The sequence below is a fragment of the Coturnix japonica genome, unplaced genomic scaffold, assembly GCF_054131305.1.
Source record: "Coturnix japonica strain WE unplaced genomic scaffold, WE-NBRP24 Scf070, whole genome shotgun sequence".
NCBI lineage: Eukaryota > Metazoa > Chordata > Aves > Galliformes > Phasianidae > Coturnix > Coturnix japonica.
This window is the reverse complement of record NW_028188973.1, coordinates 270,031-285,182: the sequence shown is the minus strand read 5'-3', so window position 1 is coordinate 285,182 and position 15,152 is coordinate 270,031. Positions and strand designations below refer to the sequence as shown.

The 15,152-nt window shown below is 33.8% G+C and overlaps 3 long non-coding RNA genes across 4 annotated transcripts in view; 1 reads left to right on the top strand and 2 right to left on the bottom strand.

Moving 5' to 3' along the window:
* The first annotated feature begins 239 nt into the window (after positions 1-239).
* On the top strand, positions 240-2,432 carry LOC146751624 (uncharacterized). 2 transcript variants are annotated; one of them, XR_014941309.1, is made up of 4 exons: positions 240-655; positions 1,364-1,478; positions 1,839-1,956; positions 2,364-2,432. It is a non-coding gene; the product is annotated as an uncharacterized LOC146751624 (long non-coding RNA). The 2 variants fall into 2 exon arrangements; XR_014941308.1 differs by lacking the exon at positions 2,364-2,432 and having other exon boundaries at positions 247-655; positions 1,839-2,266.
* LOC146751625 (uncharacterized) lies at positions 1,234-1,974 on the bottom strand. The gene is made up of 2 exons (XR_014941303.1): positions 1,885-1,974; positions 1,234-1,470 (listed from the first exon to the last, which is right to left on the bottom strand). It is a non-coding gene; the product is annotated as an uncharacterized LOC146751625 (long non-coding RNA).
* Positions 2,433-2,692: 260 nt separating the features above from the next.
* LOC146751621 (uncharacterized) overlaps positions 2,693-15,152 on the bottom strand; it is a 60,313-nt gene continuing 47,853 nt past the window's right edge. The window contains exons 2-3 of the long non-coding RNA XR_014941312.1: positions 3,173-3,236; positions 2,693-2,799 (exon numbers count right to left, since the gene is read on the bottom strand). This is a non-coding gene — a long non-coding RNA (uncharacterized LOC146751621). The remainder of the gene's footprint in view (positions 2,800-3,172; positions 3,237-15,152) is intronic.

Below are 15,152 nucleotides of genomic sequence, written 5' to 3'. Positions count from 1 at the left end.
AAAATAAAATAAAATAAAATAAAATAAGGAAATATTGTTTTCTATTTGATAGTTTGAGTATTTGCTTACAAATTACTAACAAAGTGCAAAATCCAATAATCTTTCTGGGTTGCTACTGGAGAACAGCCCAGTTTATTTTTCACACTGCCAAAAGACTTGTTTTTCCTTTGACAGAGGGCCTGGCAGTCATCTCCCGGTGCCTCAGACTACTGTAATGCATTTGACATCAGTACACAGCAAATCTATCCAGCAGCAAAGCCGGAAGCAACATTCGGCCACTCCCTATCACAAAGAGCTCCTCCAGGTGCTCACAGCACCAAGCCCTTTCAGTGGTTCTCAGGGAGCGCTGCAGTGAGTTGCTGGTGAACCTGCGGGTGACGCTGAGAAGAGGGGTTACAATGCACCCCACCCCTGCTCTGCTCATATCGCTCCCAGAAAGATCCTGGGGCTGCCCGGGATCGGGGAAGGGTCGCCCCGTGCTGTAACGTCAGCTCATTCGTTGGTGACATCACTGAGCGTCCGGCATGAAACGGGCCACGGCCGCTAGATGGAGCCGCTTGCCCGACGGAGTGATCCTGGTGTACTATGCGGGTTATGGCGCAGCCGTTTTCAGCCCGGCTCCCAAAAGCGGATCGTCTCTGCTCTCCACCCTCAGGTATGTGTCCAGATTGGGCTCGGCTCAGGGATGCATTCAAAGCCAGTTGAGGTTCCAGACGCTTGGAAGTTTAAAATACAAGCCCATTTCACAAGGAGCTCTCAAATGTCTTGTATATACAGTTCACTTTCAGCTGAACTCACACATTGCCGGGGGGGAAGGGAGATGGGACGGGGGGGGGGTGAAATGGGGGGGGGGGGCGGGTGACAGGACTTGAGCTGTAAGGCTGGAGCATATGCCAGATCTTCAGCATCAGTGATTTTTTTGGTGAAACAAAAAGGCGACCCAAGTTTGTCTGGGGACTAATTGTATTCAACTGCAGACAAATTAAACCCAGGTCACTGTGGCTGGTTGCTGGCCGCTGCTTTTAGGGTGTGCAAGGGTCTGTGAAGCAATGCTGCAGAGGAAGTGAGGACTCAGAGAAGGATGGGGTGGTTGTGCTGCTCTCACCACACCCACAGCCACAGCTGATTCCCCTGTTGCCAGACCAATGTGACTGCAGAAATAGTGAAAATCTGTCAAAAGAGCAGCCAGAAGTGATGGCCAAATCAGGAAATAAGTGAATGCCAGACAATAACTCAACAAGCAGAAAATTTGATTGAGATTTCAGATGTTAAGTATATACCAGTCATCTGCAGAGTTAGTTGCAGCTTTCCATACCCATACATTATGGAAGCCTATCAAAACCTCATGTGGTGAACATTCCAGGAGGAAGGAAGGAGTACAGGCAGAGAGGCCACCCCACCTCAACTTCAGGCTTCTACTGTAGAGCTCCCTGTTCCTTTTTGAAGCCAGCAGAAGCAGGCACAACATCTCTAAAAAGGTAAGATAAATACATAAGTAAATACAAGATAAATACAGCTTCTTGGAAGGAAAAGAAGGGAAGGGAAGGGGAAACAAAAAGGGAAAGGAAAGAGAAAAGGGAAGGAAAAGGGAAAGGGGAAGGGAAAGGGAAAGAGAAAGGGGAAGTGGAAGGGAAAGGGAAAGAGGAAGGGAAACGGAAACATAAAGGGGATGAAAAAGAAAGAGCAAGAAAAAAGAGGGAAGAAAAGGGGGAAGTAAACAGAAAATGAAAATTAAATAGGGAAGAAAAAGAGAAAGGAGAACACGAAAGGGGGGAGGAAAAGTAAAACAAATAGGGTAAGAAGAAGCCTATCAAAGTCTCATGTGGTGAACTTTCCAGGGGGAAGGAAGGAGCACAGGCAGACAGAGAGGTCAGCCCACCTCACCTTCAGGCTTCTACTGTAGAGCTCCCTGTTCCTTTTTGAAGAAGCAGAAGCAGGCACAACTCCTCTAAAAAGGTAAGATAAATACCAAAGTAAATACAACATAAATACAGCTTCCCCAAAGAAAAGAATAGAAAAGAGAAAAGAAAAAGGGAAGGGATAGAGAAAGGGAAAGGGAAATAAAGGGAAAGGGAAACATAAAGGGGAAGTAAAAAAAAGAGCAAGAAAAAAGAGGGAAGGAAAGGGGGAAGTAAAGACAAAAAGAAACTTAAATAGGGAAGAAAAAGAGAAAGGAGAACAGAAAAGGGGGAAGGAAAAGGAAAACAAATAGGTTAAGAAGAACCAAAAGCAAAAGAAAATAAGTTGGGGAAATGGAAGGGAGAGGTGGCCAGGATATCTCCCCTCCATCCCTCATCACTATTATTTGTACCACAGTCCTGCAGATTATTTATTTATTTATTTATTTATTACCAAAATCAAAGCTACTGATGGCTACTCTATGATTGTGAGAACAGCGCAAAGAGGTATCAGATGATATTTTTATGTTTGTACGTCGAGAAGTGTCATTTCATTATTTTATTGTGCTTTATTTAAAAAAAAGGAAAGGGAAATGGAAAAGAAAAAGAGAAACATAAAAGGGAAGGAAAAAAAAGCAAGAAAAAAGAGGGAAGGAAATTGGGAAGCAAAGAGAAAATGAAAATTAAATAGGGAAGAAAAAGAGAAAGGAGAACAGAAAAGATGGAAGGAAAAGAAAAACAAATAGAGTAAAAAGAATCCTATCAAAATCTCATGTGGTGATGTTTTCAGGGGGAAGGAAGGAGCACAGGCAGGCAGAGAGGCCAGCCCACCTCACCTTCAGGCTTCTACTGTAGAACTCCTTGTTCCTTTTTGAAGCCAGCAGAAGCAGGCACAACACCTCTAAAAAGGTAAGATAAATACAAAAGTAAATACAAGATAAATACAGCTTCCCAAAAAAGAAGGGAAGTAAGGGAAGAAACAGAAGGGGAAAAGAAAAGGGAAGGGGAAGGGAAAGAGGAAGAGAAAGAGAAATCAAGAGAAAGGGAAACATAAAGGGGAAGAAAAAGAAAGAGCAAGAAAAAAGAGGGAAGGAAAGGGGGAAGTAAAGAGAAAATGAAAATTAAATAGGGAAGAAAAAGAAAAAGGAGAACACAAAAGGGGGGAGGAATAGTAAAACAAATAGGGTAAGAAGAAGCCTATCAAAATCTCATGTGATAAACTTTCCAGGGGGAAGGAAGGAGCACAGGCAGGCAGAGAGGCCAGCCCACCTCACCTTCAGGCTTCTACTGTAGAGCTCCCTGTTCCTTTTTGAAGAAGCAGAAGCAGGCACAACTCCTCTAAAAAGGTAAGATAAATACCAAAGTAAATACAACATAAATACAGCTTCCCCAAAGAAAAGAATAGAAAAGAGAAAAGAAAAAGGGAAGGGAAATAAAGGGAAAGGGAAATAAAAGGAAAGGGAAAGGGAAACATAAAGGGGAAGTTAAAAAAAAGAGCAAGAAAAAAGGGGGAAGGAAAGGGGGAAGAGAAAATAGGGAAGAAAAAGAGAAAGGAGAACAGAAAAGGGGGAAGGAAGAGAGAAACAAATAGGTTAAGAAGAACCAAAAGCAAAAGAAAATAAGGGGGGGAAATGGAAGGGAAAGGTCACTGATGGCCAGAATATCTCCCCTCCATCCCCCATCACTAGTATTTGTACGACAGTCCTGCAGATTTTTTTTTTCTTTTTTTTTTTTTTTACCAAAACCAAAGCTACTGATGGCTACTCTATGATTGTGAGAACAGCGCAAAGAGGTATCAGATGATATTTTTATATCTGTTTGTACATCGAGAAGTATCATTTCATGAAGTAATTGTGCTTTAAAAGTAAAAAAAAAGGGAAGTAAAGGAAATGAAGAAGGGGAAGAAGATGAAAGAAAAAGGTGAAGAAAATTGGGATAAAAAAGAAACGAGGGAAGAAAAAGAGAAAGAAAAAAAGGAAAGGAAAAATAGAGAGATTTAAAAAGCAAAAGAAAAGGAAAAACAATGAAACAAGAAGAAAAAGCAGCAGAAAAAAATAAAAGAAAAAGAAATGAGAAGAAAGAGCAACAGAAAAGAAAGAAAAAAAAAAGAAAAAAAGATAAAGAAAAAGAAAAAAGTTAATGAAAAAGGAAAAAAATAATAGGGATAGAAAAGAGAAAGAAGAATAGAATAAAGGGAAAAAATGAAGATCTAGAAAAACAAAAAGGAGAAGGTAATAGCAAAGCCAAAAGATAATAGAAAAAGAAAAAAGAAGAGAAAAAGAAAAAGAAAAAAGAAGAAAAAATAGAGAAGAAAAATAGGGTAGCAAAAGAAAAGAATAAAAGAAAAGAAAAGAAAATAAGAAAAAAGAAAGGGAAAGGGATAGAAGGGGGTAAAGGGAAAGAAAGGGGAGGGAAGGGAAAGAGAAGTGGGAAAGCAAAGATAAAAGGGGAAGAATAAAGGGGGAAGAAAAGAGGGAGGAAAATAGAAGAAGAATGATAGTTGGGAAGAAAAAGAATAGTGAGAGGAGAAGGGAAAGAAAATGAGGAAGAAAAAAATAGGGGAAGAAAAAACAAAAGCAAAAGGAAAGAAGGAAAGTCGAAGAAGAAAAAAAAATTAAAAGAAGAAATGAAAAGAAGAAAAGAGAAAGGGAAGGGAAAGGGAAATAAAGGGAAAGGGAAATAGAAAGGAAAAGGGAAAGAAAGGGGAAGAGAGGGAAAAAAAAAGAAATGAGGAGACGGGAGGGGAGAAAATGGAAAGAGGATAGAAAAAAGAAAGGAAAAAAGAAAAGAAGGAAGAAAAGAAGAGAATGTAAAGAAAGGAAAGAAGAAGAGAAAAAAAGTAATAGGAGAAAGATAAAAGGAAATAGAAGAGGGAAGACAAAAATAAAATTGGGGGGGTAAAGGTAAGAAAACGGGGAAAAAAAGAAGAAAAATGATAATAGGGAAGAAAAAGAATATAAAAAATAGAAGGAAAAGAAAATGGGGAAGAAAAGAAAAACAAAAACAGGAGAAATGAACAAAAGGAAAATGAAAGAAGTGAAGAAAAAGAAGGCAAAGAAAAGGAAGAAAAAGAAGAAGAAGAAAAAGAAAGGAATGAAGAGTAAAGAAAAGAGGGAAGTGAAGAAGAAAGGGAATACGAAAGAGAGAGGGAAAGAGAAAGAAAGCGATAAGGAAACATAAAGGGGAAGGAAAAAAAAAAGGAGCAAGAAAAAACAGGGAAGGAAAGGGGGAAGAAAGAGGAAATGAAAATTAAACAGTGAAGAAAAAGAGAAAAGGGAATAGAAAAGGGGGAAGATAGGGAAAAAAGGTAATGGAAAAGAAATAGGAGAAATAAAAAACAGGAAACAGAAGGGGGAAAGTAAAGATAAAAGGAAGAAAAAAAGAGGGAAGAAAAAAGAGGGAAGAATACAGGGAAGGAAATAGAAGAAGAATGATAATAGGGAAGAAAAATAATAGGAAAAGGAGAAGGGAAAAAATGGGGAAGAAAAAACAAAAAGGGGAAGAGAAAGTAAAAGCGAAAGGAAAGAAGGGAAGAAAAAGAAAAGAAGAAGAAAAGAATAAAAAAAGAAAGGAAAAGAAAAAAAAAAGGAAAACAAAGGTAAAAAGAAAAAAGAAAAAAGAAAAAAAAGGTAAAAGAAAAGAAAAGAAAAAAAAAAAAGAAAAAGGTAAAGAATAGAGAAGAAGAAAAAGAAACATAAAGGGAAAGGAAAAAAAGCAAGAAAAAAGAGGGAAGGAAATGGGGAAGCAAAAAAGAAAATTAAATAGGGAAGAAAAAGAGAAAAGAGAACAGAAAAGGAGGAAGCGAAAGTAAAACAGGGTAAAAAGAAACAAAAGCTAAAGAAAATAGGGGTTGGGGGGTGGGGGAATGATTGGAAAAGGAAAAAAAAAGAAGTAAATATATGGGCTATAAAAAAAAGGGGGAAGGGAAGAGAAGAAAAAAAATTATCAAACTTTAAAAAGAAAAAAGAAGACAAAGAATGGGTCAGGGTAAAAAGAGGGAAGAAAATCAAGAAATAAAAAAGAATGAGAAAAGGGGAAGAAAAATGGAAAGAAAACGAATATTAAAAAGAGAAAAAAGCAAGAAAGAAGAAAAATAAAGATAGGGAAGAAAAAGTTAAAAAAAAGAAATAGGGAAAAAAACATGAAACAGGAGAAAGTCAAGATAAAAGGGGAAGAAAAAAGAGGGGAGAAAACAGGGAAGAAAATAGAAGAAGAATGATAATAGGGAAGAAAAAGAATAGAAAAAGGAGAAGGGAAAGAAAATGGGGAAGAAAAATAAAACAAAAAGGGGAAGAAGAAGCAAAAGCAAAAGGAAAGAAGGGAAGAAAAAGAAGAAGAAAAAAAGAAAAAGTAAAGAAAGAAAAGACAGGAAAATAAAAGAAAAAAGAGAAAAAAAAGATAAAGGGAAAGAAAGGGAAAGGGAAACATAAAGGGGAAGAAAAAAGGGAGCAAGAAAAAAGAGGCAAGGAAAGGGGGAAGAGAAAATGAAAATTAAATTAGAGAAAGGAGAACAAAAAGAGGGAAGCAAAAGAAAAACAGGTTAAGAAGAACCAAAAGCAAAAGAAAAATGGTGGGGGGGGGGGATAGAAAAGGAAGAGGAAAACATAAACAAGTAAAAAATATATGGGAACAAAAAAAGAGGGGGGGAAGGGAAGAAAATAAGAAAAAAACAATCAAGATTTTAAAAGGAGGAAGCAAAAGACAAAATGTGGATGGGTGGGTGTCGGGGGGGGGGGAACAGGGAAGAAAAGCAAGAAATAAAAAATAATGAGAAAAGCGGAAGAAAAATGTAAAGAAAATGAAAATTAAAAAGAAAGCAAGAAAGAAGAAAAATAAAATGGAGGTAGGGAAGAAAAAGGTAAAGAAAAAGACACAGGGAAAAAAAAACATAAAACAGGAGAAAGTAAAAGATAAAAGGGGAAGAAAGACGAGGGAAGAAAACAGGGAAGAAAATAGAAGAAGATTTGGGAAGAAAAAGAATCGAAAAAGGAGAAGGGAAAGAAAATGGGGAAGAAAAACAAAACAAAAAGAGGAAGAAAAAGCCAAAGGATAAGGAAAGAAAGCAAGAAAAATAAGTAGAAAAAAAAGAAAAAGTAAAGAGAAAAGAAGAAAAAAGGGGGGGGGAAGGAAAAGGAAAAGAAAATGAAATAAAAAATATATAAGAACAGAAAAAAAGGGGGTTGGGGGGGGAAGGAAGAAAATAAGAAAAAAAAATCAAATATATAGGCAAGAAAAAAATAAATGAAAGGAAAGTATAAAGGTATGCTAAGGAAAGGAAAGTGTAAAGGAAAGGAAGGTACAAAAGAAAGGAAAGTATAATGGAAAGGAAAGTATAAAGAAAAGGTAAGTATAAAGGAAGGGAAAGTATAAAAGAAAGCAAAGGTAAGTATATTGGAAAGGATAAGAAAGTATAAATGAAAGGAATGGGTAAGTTTAAAAATAGGAATGGAAAGGAAGGTATAAAGGAATGGAAAGTATAAAGGAAGGGAAAGTATAAAAGAAAGGAAGCAAAGGTAAGTATAAAGGAAGGGAAAGGAGGGGAATAGAAAAGAAAGGAAAGGTAGATATAATGGAAAGGAAAGCAATGTATAAAGGAGAGTCAATATATGTAGAATTGCAAGGATAGGGAAGTATATAAAAAAGGAAAGGAAAGGTAAATTTAAAAAAAAAAAAAAGGAATGGAAAGGAAGGTCTAAGGGAAAATGTTACAGAACAGAAAGGGAATGTAGGTATAATTCAAAGGGAAGGGAATTATAAAAGAAGGGAATATATAAAAGAAAGGAAAGCAAAGGTAAATATGAAAGGAAAGTATAAATGAAAGGAAAGGCTAAGTTTAAAAATAGGAATTGAAATGAAAGTGTAAAGGAAAAGAAAGTATACAGAAAAGGAAAGGGAAAGTATAAAAGAAAGGAAAGCAAAGGTAAGTATATTGGAAAGGATAAGAAAGTATAAATGAAAGGAATGGGTAAGTTTAAAAATAGGAATGGAAAGTATAAGGGAATGGAAAGTATAAAGGAAGGGAAAGTATAAAAGAAAGGAAGCAAAGGTAAGTATAAAGGAAGGGAAAGGAAGGGAATAGAAAAGAAAGGAAAGGTAGATATAATGGAAAGGAAAGCAAAGTATAAAGGAAAGTCAATGTATGTAGAATTGTAAGGATAGGGAAGTATATAAAAAAGGAAAGGAAAGGTTAATTTAAGGAAAAAAAAAAGGAATGGAAAGGAAGGTCTAAAGGAAAATGTTACAGAACAGAAAGGGAATGTAGGTATAATGCAAAGGGAAGGGAATTATAAAAGAAGGGAATTTATAAAAGAAAGGAAAGCAAAGGTAAGTATGAAAGGAAAGGAAAGGAAACTATAAATGAAAGGAGAGGCTAAGTTTAAAAATAGGAATTGAAATCAAAGTGTAAAGGAAAGGAAAGTATACAGAAAAGGAAATTATAAAGGAAAGGAAAGTATAAAGAAAAGGAAAGTATAAAGGAAGGGAAAGTATAAAAGAAAGGAAAGCAAAGGTAAGTATATTGGAAAGGATAAGAAAGTATAAATGAAAGGAATGGGTAAGTTTAAAAATAGGAATGGAAAGGAAAGTATAAGGGAATGGAAAGTATAAAGGAAGGGAAAGTATAAAAGAAAGGAAGCAAAGGTAAGTATAAAGGAAGGGAAAGGAAGGGAATAGAAAAGAAAGGAAAGGTAGATATAATGGAAAGGAAAGCAATGTATAAAGGAAAGTCAATGTATGTAGAATTGTAAGGATAGGGAAGTATATAAAAAAGGAAAGGAAAGGTTAATTTAAAAAAAAAAAAAGGAATGCAAAGGAAGGTCTAAGGGAAAATGTTACAGAACAGAAAGGGAATGTAGGTATAATGCAAAGGGAAGGGAATTATAAAAGAAGGGAATTTATAAAAGAAAGGAAAGCAAAGGTAAGTATGAAAGGAAAGGAAAGGAAAGTATAAATGAAAGGAGAGGCTAAGTTTAAAAATAGGAATTGAAATGAAAGTGTAAAGGAAAGGAAAGTATACAGAAAAGGAAAGTATAAAGGAAAGGAAAGTATAAAGAAAAGGAAAGTATAAAGGAAGGAAAAGTATAAAGAAAAGGAAAGTATAAAGGAAGGGAAAGTATAAAAGAAAGGAAAGCAAAGGTAAGTATATTGGAAAGGATAAGAAAGTATAAATGAAAGGAATGGGTAAGTTTAAAAATAGGAATGGAAAGGAAAGTATAAGGGAATGGAAAGTATAAAGGAAGGGAAAGTATAAAAGAAAGGAAAGCAAAGGTAAGTATGAAAGGAAAGGAAAGTATAAATGAAAGGAGAGGCTAAGTTTAAAAATAGGAATTGAAATGAAAGTGTAAAGGAAAGGAAAGTATAGAGAAAAGGAAAGGGAAAGTATAAAAGAAAGGAAAGCAAAGGTAAGTATATTGGAAAGGATAAGAAAGTATAAATGAAAGGAATGGGTAAGTTTAAAAATAGGAATGGAATGGAAAGTATAAGGGAATGGAAAGTATAAAGGAAGGGAAAGTATAAAAGAAAGGAAGCAAAGTTAAGTATAAAGGAAGGGAAAGGAAGGGAATAGAAAAGAAAGGAAAGGTAGATATAATGGAAAGGAAAGCAATGTATAAAGGAAAGTCAATGTATGTAGAATTGTAAGGATAGGGAAGTATATAAAAAAGGAAAGGAAAGGTTAATTTAAAAAAAAAAGGAATGGAAAGGAAGGTCTAAAGGAAAATGTTACAGAACAAAAAGGGAAGGTAGGTATAATGCAAAGGGAAGGGAATTATTAAAGAAGGGAATTTATAAAAGATAGGAAAGCAAAGGTAAGTATGAAAGGAAAGGAAAGTATAAATGAAAGGAGAGGCTAAGTTTAAAAATAGGAATTGAAATGAAATTGTAAAGGAAAGGAAAGTATACAGAAAAGGAAAGTATAAAGGAAAGGAAAGTATAAAGAAATGGAAAGTATAAAGGAAGGGAAAGTATAAAGAAAAGGAAAGTATAAAGGAAGGGAAAGTATAAAAAAAAGGAAAGCAAAGGTAAGTATATTGGAAAGGATAAGAAAGTATAAATGAAAGGAATGGGTAAGTTTAAAAATAGGAATGGAAAGGAAAGTATAAGGGAATGGAAAGTATAAAGGAAGGGAAAGTATAAAAGAAAGGAAGCAAAGTTAAGTATAAAGGAAGGGAAAGGAAGGGAATAGAAAAGAAAGGAATGGTAGATATAATGGAAAGGAAAGCAATGTATAAAGTAAAGTCAATGTATGTAGAATTGTAAGGATAGGGAAGTATATAAAAAAGGAAAGGAAAGGTTAATTTAAAAAAAAAAAAGGAATGCAAAGGAAGGACTAAAGGAAAATGTTACAGAACAGAAAGGGAATGTAGGTATAATGCAAAGGGAAGGGAATTATAAAAGAAGGGAATTTATAAAAGAAAGGAAAGCAAAGGTAAGTATGAAAGGAAAGGAAAGTATAAATGAAAGGAGAGGCTAAGTTTAAAAATAGGAATTGAAATGAAAGTGTAAAGGAAAGGAAAGTATACAGAAAAGGAAAGGGAAAGTATAAAAGAAAGGAAAGCAAAGGTAAGTATATTGGAAAGGATAAGAAAGTATAAATGAAAGGAATGGGTAAGTTTAAAAATAGGAATGGAAAGGAAAGTATAAGGGAATGGAAAGTATAAAGGAAGGGAAAGTATAAAAGAAAGGAAGCAAAGGTAAGTATAAAGGAAGGGAAAGGAAGGGAATAGAAAAGAAAGGAAAGGTAGATATAATGGCAAGGAAAGCAATGTATAAAGGAAAGTCAATTTATGTAGAATTGTAAGGATAGGGCAGTATATAAAAAAGGAAAGGAAAGGTTAATTTAAAAAAAAAAAAGGAATGGAAAGGAAGGTCTAAAGGAAAATGTTACAGAACAGAAAGGGAATGTAGGTGTAATGCAAAGGGAAGGGAATTATAAAAGAAGGGAATTTATAAAAGAAAGGAAAGCAAAGGTAAGTATGAACGGAAAGTATAAATGAAAGGAAAGGGTAAGTTTAAAAATAGGAATTGAAATGAAAGTGTAAAGGAAAGGAAAGTATACAGAAAAGGAAAGTATAAAGGAAAGGGAAGTATAAAGAAAAGGAAAGTATAAAGGAAGGGAAAGTATAAAAGAAAGGAAAGCAAAGGTAAGTATATTGGAAAGGATAAGAAAGTATAAATGAAAGGAATGGGTAAGTTTAAAAATAGGAATGGAAAGGAAAGTATAAGGGAATGGAAAGTATAAAGGAAGGGAAAGTATAAAAGAAAGGAAGCAAAGGTAAGTATAAAGGAAGGGAAAGGAAGGGAATAGAAAAGAAAGGAAAGGTAGATATAATGGAAAGGAAAGCAATGTATAAAGGAAAGTCAATGTATGTAGAATTGTAAGGATAGGGAAGTATATAAAAAAGGAAAGGAAAGGTTAATTTAAAAAAAAAAAAAGGAATGGAAAGGAAGGTCTAAAGGAAAATGTTACAGAACAGAAAGGGAATGTAGGTATAATGCAAAGGGAAGGGAATTATAAAAGAAGGGAATTTATAAAAGAAAGGAAAGCAAAGGTAAGTATGAAAGGAAAGGAAAGGAAAGGAAAGTATAAATGAAAGGAGAGGCTAAGTTTAAAAATAGGAATTGAAATGAAAGTGTAAAGGAAAGGAAAGTATACAGAAAAGGAAATTATAAAGGAAAGGAAAGTATAAAGAAAAGGAAAGTATAAAGGAAGGGAAAGTATAAAAGAAAGGAAAGCAAAGGTAAGTATATTGAAAGGATAAGAAAGTATAAATGAAAGGAATGGGTAAGTTTAAAAATAGGAATGGAAAGGAAAGTATAAGGGAATGGAAAGTATAAAGGAAGTATAAAAGAAAGGAAGCAAAGGTAAGTATAAAGGAAGGGAAAGGAAGGGAATAGAAAAGAAAGGAAAGGTAGATATAATGGAAAGGAAAGCAATGTATAAAGGAAAGTCAATGTATGTAGAATTGTAAGGATAGGGAAGTATATAAAAAAGGAAAGGAAAGGTTAATTTAAAAAAAAAAAGGAATGGAAAGGAAGGTCTAAAGGAAAATGTTACAGAACAAAAAGGGAAGGTAGGTATAATGCAAAGGGAAGGGAATTATTAAAGAAGGGAATTTATAAAAGATAGGAAAGCAAAGGTAAGTATGAAAGGAAAGGAAAGTATAAATGAAAGGAGAGGCTAAGTTTAAAAATAGGAATTGAAATGAAATTGTAAAGGAAAGGAAAGTATACAGAAAAGGAAAGTATAAAGGAAAGGAAAGTATAAAGAAAAGGAAAGTATAAAGGAAGGGAAAGTATAAAGAAAAGGAAAGTATAAAGGAAGGGAAAGTATAAAAGAAAGGAAAGCAAAGGTAAGAATATTGGAAAGGATAAGAAAGTATAAATGAAAGGAATGGGTAAGTTTAAAAATAGGAATGGAAAGGAAAGTATAAGGGAATGGAAAGTATAAAGGAAGGGAAAGTATAAAAGAAAGGAAGCAAAGTTAAGTATAAAGGAAGGGAAAGGAAGGGAATAGAAAAGAAAGGAAAGGTAGATATAATGGAAAGGAAAGCAATGTATAAAGTAAAGTCAATGTATGTAGAATTGTAAGGATAGGGAAGTATATAAAAAAGGAAAGGAAAGGTTAATTTAAAAAAAAAAAAGGAATGCAAAGGAAGGTCTAAAGGAAAATGTTACAGAACAGAAAGGGAATGTAGGTATAATGCAAAGGGAAGGGAATTATAAAAGAAGGGAATTTATAAAAGAAAGGAAAGCAAAGGTAAGTATGAAAGGAAAGGAAAGTATAAATGAAAGGAGAGGCTAAGTTTAAAAATAGGAATTGAAATGAAAGTGTAAAGGAAAGGAAAGTATACAGAAAAGGAAAGGGAAAGTATAAAAGAAAGGAAAGCAAAGGTAAGTATATTGGAAAGGATAAGAAAGTATAAATGAAAGGAATGGGTAAGTTTAAAAATAGGAATGGAAAGGAAAGTATAAGGGAATGGAAAGTATAAAGGAAGGGAAAGTATAAAAGAAAGGAAGCAAAGGTAAGTATAAAGGAAGGGAAAGGAAGGGAATAGAAAAGAAAGGAAAGGTAGATATAATGGCAAGGAAAGCAATGTATAAAGGAAAGTCAATTTATGTAGAATTGTAAGGATAGGGCAGTATATAAAAAAGGAAAGGAAAGGTTAATTTAAAAAAAAAAAAGGAATGGAAAGGAAGGTCTAAAGGAAAATGTTACAGAACAGAAAGGGAATGTAGGTATAATGCAAAGGGAAGGGAATTATAAAAGAAGGGAATTTATAAAAGAAAGGAAAGCAAAGGTAAGTATGAACGGAAAGTATAAATGAAAGGAAAGGGTAAGTTTAAAAATAGGAATTGAAATGAAAGTGTAAAGGAAAGGAAAGTATACAGAAAAGGAAAGTATAAAGGAAAGGGAAGTATAAAGAAAAGGAAAGTATAAAGGAAGGGAAAGTATAAAAGAAAGGAAAGCAAAGGTAAGTATATTGGAAAGGATAAGAAAGTATAAATGAAAGGAATGGGTAAGTTTAAAAATAGGAATGGAAAGGAAAGTATAAGGGAATGGAAAGTATAAAGGAAGGGAAAGTATAAAAGAAAGGAAGCAAAGGTAAGTATAAAGGAAGGGAAAGGAAGGGAATAGAAAAGAAAGGAAAGGTAGATATAATGGAAAGGAAAGCAATGTATAAAGTAAAGTCAATGTATGTAGAATTGTAAGGATAGGGAAGTATATAAAAAAGGAAAGGAAAGGTTAATTTAAAAAAAAAAAAGGAATGCAAAGGAAGGTCTAAAGGAAAATGTTACAGAACAGAAAGGGAATGTAGGTATAATGCAAAGGGAAGGGAATTATAAAAGAAGGGAATTTATAAAAGAAAGGAAAGCAAAGGTAAGTATGAAAGGAAAGGAAAGTATAAATGAAAGGAGAGGCTAAGTTTAAAAATAGGAATTGAAATGAAAGTGTAAAGGAAAGGAAAGTATACAGAAAAGGAAAGTATAAAGGAAAGGAAAGTATAAAGAAAAGGAAAGTATAAAGGAAGGGAAAGTATAAAAGAAAGGAAAGCAAAGGTAAGTATATTGGAAAGGATAAGAAAGTATAAATGAATGGAATGGGCAAGTTTAAAAATAGGAATGGAAAGGAAAGTATAAGGAATGGAAAGTATAAAAGAAGGGAAAGTATAAAATAAAGGAAGCAAAGGTAAGTATAAAGGAAGGGAAAGGAAGGGAATAGAAAAGAAAGGAAAGGTAGATATAATGGAAAGGAAAGCAAAGTATAAAGGAAAGTCAATGTATGTAGAATTGTAAGGATAGGGAAGTATATAAAAAAGGAAAGGAAAGGTTAATTTAAAAAAAAAAAAGGAATGGAAAGGAAGGTCTAAGGGAAAATGTTACAGAACAGAAAGGGAATGTAGGTATAATGCAAAGGGAAGGGAATTATAAAAGAAGGGAATTTATAAAAGAAAGGAAAGCAAAGGTAAGTATGAAAGGAAAGGAAAGTATAAATGAAAGGAGAGGCTAAGTTTAAAAATAGGAATTGAAATGAAATTGTAAAGGAAAGGAAAGTATACAGAAAAGGAAAGTATAAAGGAAAGGAAAGTATAAAGAAAAGGAAAGTATAAAGGAAGGGAAAGTATAAAGAAAAGGAAAGTATAAAGGAAGGGAAAGTACAAAAGAAAGGAAAGCAAAGGTAAGTATATTGGAAAGGATAAGAAAGTATAAATGAAAGGAATGGGTAAGTTTAAAAATAGGAATGGAAAGGAAAGTATAAGGGAATGGAAAGTATAAAGGAAGGGAAAGTATAAAAGAAAGGAAGCAAAGGTAAGTATAAAGGAAGGGAAAGGAAGGGAATAGAAAAGAAAGGAAAGGTAGATATAATGGAAAGGAAAGCAATGTATAAAGGAAAATCAATGTATGTAGAATTGTAAGGATAGGCAAGTATATAAAAAAGGAAAGGAAAGGTTAATTTAAAAAAAAAAAGGAATGGAAAGGAAGGTCTAAGGGAAAATGTTACAGAACAGAAAGGGAGTGTAGGTATAATGCAAAGGGAAGGGAATTATAAAAGAAGGGAATTTATAAAAGAAAGGAAAGCAAAGGTAAGTATGAAAGGAAAGGAAAGGAAAGTATAAATGAAAGGAGAGGCTAAGTTTAAAAATAGGAATTGAAAAGAAAGTGTAAAGGAAAGGAAAGTATACAGAAAAGGAAAGTATAAAGGAAAGGAAAGTATAAAGAAAAGGAAAGAATAAGGGAAGGGAAAGTATAAAAGAA